This window comes from Lygodium microphyllum, chromosome 8 (assembly GCF_053477565.2).
Source record: "Lygodium microphyllum isolate KBCC chromosome 8, Lygodium_microphyllum_v1.1.10, whole genome shotgun sequence".
Taxonomy (NCBI): domain Eukaryota; kingdom Viridiplantae; phylum Streptophyta; class Polypodiopsida; order Schizaeales; family Lygodiaceae; genus Lygodium; species Lygodium microphyllum.
In genome coordinates, this window is record NC_141142.1 from 87,065,399 (window position 1) to 87,071,120 (window position 5,722).

Consider the following 5,722-nt stretch of genomic DNA (forward strand, 5'->3'; position numbering starts at 1 on the left):
AGAGGAAGTATGCTAATTGTTTGATAGATTACTAGTTCACAATGTAGTTGCATGGACAGCCATGGTTGGTGCATATGTCTGATGCAATGATTGTATTTCTGCTCTTAAACAGTATGACAAAATTCTTGATGAGGGCATTAAACCAAGAAAAGTCACCTACTTGTTGACATTCAAAGCCTGCAAGTTCTCTCGAAGGAGCATGTTTAATAGAGAAAGGCATCCTGAAGGATGACCATAGCAGCAGAGTTTGTCAAAGACAAGTTACTCAATTACATTGTTGAAGATGTGGCATTTCCAATTGCAATAGAAGAGGCTGTCCATCATGCCTTTCTGCAGACAGAGACAGCATTTGCAGAAGCTTGTTCAATCAATCATGTCTTGTCATCTGGCACAACAGCTTTAACTGTCTTAGTGCTCGGAAGAGACTTGTTTGTGGCCAATGCAGGAGATTGTAGAGCTGTCCTCTGCAGGAAGGGCAAGGCCATTGATATAACAAGGGATCATATGGCCTCATGTTCACTTGAAAGATAGCGAATAGAGTCCCTTGGAGGCTTTGTGGATGATGGATATCTGAATGGACAGATCAATGTTGCAAGAGCCATTGGAAACTGGCATATCAAGGGATTAAAGGAGGACATGAACTGTCTTCTCAGTGCAGAGCCAGAATTGAGACAAGTTTTGTTGATGATGACTAAAGAAGACAAGTTTATGATTATTGGTTGTGATGGTTTCTGGGATGTGTTTACAAGTCAGATACTTGACAATAATGAGTGTTTTAAATCATATACCTCAAATATATACAGCCGAAGAGTACTCAGTGGTGAATTTGTGGTTGTGAACAAGCATCTTCTGAATGATTTGACTGACATGGGACTTTGGAACTTAGAGTTGAAAAACAAAATTATCCACTATAATGGCTCTATACAGAAAGTTCAGCAGATTCCTGATGATTTGAAAGTAGTTTACAGGACTGTTTGGGAGATCAAACAAAGGATTATTGTTGACACGGTTGCAAGACCATATGCATTTATCAAGTTTGATATTGATATTCAGAAGACCAGAAATCTTTACTTGGACATTTGTGTAAAAGAGCTTCGTGTGTTTTCTAAGGAGACAAGTGCTCTATCTCTGGAATTACTTGCTTTATATGATCAGTCACTCAGTCAGGAAGATCCAAGCTAGATAAATGTTGAAGACATAACGGACATCATGCTGATAATTCTCTGTTCATTGGCTGGAATACTGTGCTTGGGCCTTGTTCTATACTTCCACTTCAAGGTGAGCAGACAGCAGCAGCTGGTGTTACGTGATTTTGACTCACCATGGATTATTCGCATGGTGCTTGTTGCCTTCTATGTATTGTGGAGCTTGGGCGATTAGTACACAGAGAGTAATTGGTAGCTCTATCATTGAGTTGTATGCAAAGTCTGGATGCATTAATGAAGCGCATTGCATGTTTAATCACTGGCTGGACTGTGATGTAATGAAATGGGGCTATTGTGAGAAGGGGTAGCTTTTCTGGTAGAAGGAAGGGGCCGCTTTTCTGGTAGAAAAAAGGAGGCTACTTTTCTGAGTGGACCCGATTGCTTGTACGTGTGGAGATTTGGCCCTGTTTGAGGCTTTTTAAAATATCACTCACGTACTGACGACAACGGAAGAGAGAAGATGGTGTCGATAAAGAGTTGAAGGGGTAGAGACATCTTTCTCCAACAGTCCAATCTGTTGGAACTGGAAGTACCCATCAAGATTTGTAGTGACATTCATGAGCTTGGAAACGATATGCCTTCTTCTGGCTTATAAGATAAAATTTCCTGAGAACTTCTTCCTGTTGAGAGGAAATCATGAATGTGCTTCAATCAATCGCATCTATGGGTTTTATGACGAATGTAGGAGGCTTTTTGGGGGGAAAGAAAAAGCTTGGGGGGAAGAAAGGCAACATAATGTGACGAGGAAAAAGGCGGTTGTAACACAATATATGAACATGCTAAAGGAAGAGCCGAGAGGAAGATGAAGACGATTGAAACCACTGCACCGACAATGTGCATTGAAGAGGAACTCGTGACGAAAGGTGGAGTTGTAGAAGGAAAGTGTCGATGATGATTGCAAGCAATGGGAATTTGGGGGTTTGAGGGAGTCTGTCCGATGCATTATTACAGCAAAAAGCTGAAAAAGCAAGTCAGCTTTGTCAGGGATTTGGTGAATTTCATAGAGATTCCTACAACTGTCATGGCATAGGTCGACTCATCAATTGGAGGGAGATGAAGAGCTTCTTTTTGAATCAACGAGAGCAGCATGATCGATTAGGTGGGCATCGGTTCTTTAGAAGGTAAAATGCAGAGAACTGGTTGGGCTTTTCCCTTCCATCAGTCAAAGATTCTGGGACCGATGTGCAGAATTCAGGCTTAGAATGGCAACACAAGAGAAAGCGGGTCAGAGAGCTTTTAGAGTTGCCGATGAATTTTCCCCATCAATAGTTTTCATTGAGGAGATTGAAGCTGTCGATACCAAACGCTATGATGCACATTCTGGAGGTGAACACGAGATTTAACGGACTATGCTGGAACGTCATAACTAGCTTGATGAGTTCATTCTCCAGCTACCAGCGTGTGATATTCCAATCGGTCACAGCATTGTCACCATGGACCCTATGAGTTCCGTCTGTCCAGTGCTTACAACTCCCCCTTCTTCACCACAAACTCCAGTGCCCCAGTATGGAACAATAACTCATCCTTGACTATCAGCACTAGAGGTCGTGTTCTTTTGGAGGACTATCACCTGATTGAAAAGCTTGCTCAGTTTGACTATGAAAGAATTCCTGAACGTGTCGTCCATGCCAGAGGTGCCAACACAAAGGGAAGCCCTTTGATTTTGTATCTCAATCCTTTTTACCTTACTTGCTGGCTTTATTGGCACAAGAACAGCGCATATTCAGTACCCTGTATGCACAAATCAGATTTCAAGGGATATTTTGAAACAGAAGTACCCTTCATGGCTTTTGTCTCTGTGGTACTCACATACATGCATCTATGCGTGGAGGATAATCATCTTTACAACAGAAAAGTCTCTGAAACTTAACAGGGGTGTAGGGAAAGACCATACTAGAGTGTGTAAGAGCTGGACACTATGTTGTCAGTGTGAAAGTTGTTACAAGTTTTAACCAAATAGAGTGATATGTTGAATTCACCTCTTTGATGCGAAAATAAGGATTGCCAAGATTTGGCTGTAATGGGCTGGAGCATCTTTGTTATTAAGGAGTTTTACAACAAGATATAATTGATGTATTTCTGAGTGACTTTGACTATTGCTTGAGCTGTAATGCCAATTCTGACAGTTGCGAAAAGTCTTCAGCTATGAGAATTTTGCAAATTGAGATAGGTATAACTGTGACATGAGTTTTATTGTCATCATCCTATTCTCTTCTAACACCTAAGGAAGTAAGCGCCTGCATTTGAAGACCTTCGGAATTGAGGAATCTTCTATCTTGGAATTTCTTAAGAACCTTTGTGGTCGCAACTTTGATTTCGAAACCCTTCTACAATGTATCCTTGGGGCTGTTCGGTGTGGAGACCTTTCGCAGTGAGGATACGCCCATCCCACTGCATGTCATGATGCGAGCACAGACAAAACAAACAGGCATCTTATTGCCTGGGCCAAGTAACCTGGATCCAGCCTTGTTGGGAAGGAAAATCCGGAGGAGAAGGAGAAAAAGAACAGACGCAAAGATTACCCTTAAGGCTGAGGAAGCTACAACTCTAGTGACAGGAAGGAGGGTCACTGATGCAGAGGTAGAGACCTCAGCTCCCAAGACAACAGAACTAGGGAGCGCCAAGGTAGGGGAATACCCCCACCCCAGACGACAACTTGAGGCTATAGCCAAAGTCATGGAGGGGGTCAAGGACACCTAGGAACACCTTAAAGATGTAGAACCCATACTGGAAGACCGAATGGAAGACCTCTCTAGTGTGAGTACGCCCGTTTCATCATCGCGACCTCAATCGGGGAACGCACCCACACCACGTGAGATGCCACAGAGACAAGACCAAGAAGAAACTTGTCAGCAAGCTAACCAAGACCTATGGCCAAAGAATGCTGACCAAGGAGGAAGCCAACACCCAGCAACCTCCTCACCACTTTAGTAACCACCCCACTAACCGTGAGCCTAGGAGATCTACTTTGGCAGTACCCTCCCTAATGGCAAGAATTAAGGCACTGGGTGGAGGGAAAAGGGAAACATACTACTGCTAACTTGCAAGAGCAGGACGCAGTCACGCAGATTCCAAGCCTAACACTACACTCAGCTCCAAGGTCACTTACGTCAACGCTTTTTGGGAAGGCACGGAGATGCATGCAGTCTTACCTATCTTAGCCTTGGGGGATGCAACACGAAAAGGAATCGTAGACATAGGCCCTGAGGTCAGTGTCTTGAGCCACGCAATTCTACAGGCATGGGGAAACCCACCCATGGAAGTGGCTAGGTTCAATGTTACATTGGCCAATGGAATGAAGGTCAGACCATTCGGGGTCCTAAAGAACTGGCGAGTGAAGGTTGCAAGAGTGCAGTTTTCCGTGAACTTCATTGCCATGAAGGGAGTGGACTACGACATACTGCTAGGCCGGCCCTATATGAGGAACGCGCGAGTTATTGAAGTTTGGGGGAACAATCTCATCTTCTTGGGGAAAAGAACAGAAGCGGTGAGGGTTGAGATGGACACCTGGAAGACTACCCCAGTTGACCTCGATGCTATCTCAACCATGCTAAAAGGTGATGCACATGCAAGCAAACCCTATGGGTCATTGACCAAGTACATCCCTTTCCTTGAGGACAAGCGGGATTGGATGCATGTCTTGGAAACCGTTGACCTACCATTCTCAGATGAAGAAGAGTTGTATAGGCAAGTTGCTAAATCACCAAGCATGCAAGCAAAGGAGCCCATCGTGCCACTCTACATGATGGCAGGAAGCTCATGTGATCCAGGGAAACTAGTCTCGTTCCATACCCCCACCAACAAGCTCGAGCTTCAGGAAAACATAGAGTGTCTGACCGATAAACTGAAGGGCAACATGGCTGCTAATCTAAAACCCCTAAGAGATCTCTTGCCTAGGCCTGAGTGGAAATGGACCAAAATTCACAATCTTAACCTATTATACAATTGGGCTTTAGTCACTGACGAAGAGGAGATTGGAGAGGAAAACCTAGGGGATGACAAGTAGTCAGAGGGGCAAGATTCCGATGATGAGGGGTACAAGGACTGTCACTCTATTGGGGACGAGAGTGAAGAAGAGTTAGACATGATAGAATATGACACTGAAGGGAGAGCAATCGAACAGATCAAGGCAGACTCTAGGCCTAGAAGGGAAAGGGCAGGCTGGAATGAAAAAGGAGTCATGCGGATGGAGTGCGATAGGTCCTGGTTGGAGCACATGGGGGCCATGGATTACGAGCAGGTAGGGGTGGCGCAACCACTGGTAGTTCTAGTACTGAAGACGGATTCACCTACTAAACTATGATCCCCTGGCGAAAGTCCTTCCTCAAGTAAGGGATGTGAATTTAACTTGGAGTCTGAAGTCAGTACAGAGAGTCATCCCGAAACATATCATCTTGTCCTTCCAGACTACCAAATTTAGCCTTCTCACCTCTTTAAAATCTTGATAGTACTTCTGCTCATGATGTGGACTATCACACCACATGCAATGACGAATAGAATCACCTGGAAGAATTTGC

General features: G+C 44.2%; 1 pseudogene; it reads left to right on the plus strand.

Moving 5' to 3' along the window:
* Positions 1–228: 228 nt before the first annotated feature.
* Positions 229–2,548, plus strand: LOC148032553 (putative protein phosphatase 2C 57; annotated as a pseudogene).
* Positions 2,549–5,722: the final 3,174 nt, after the last annotated feature.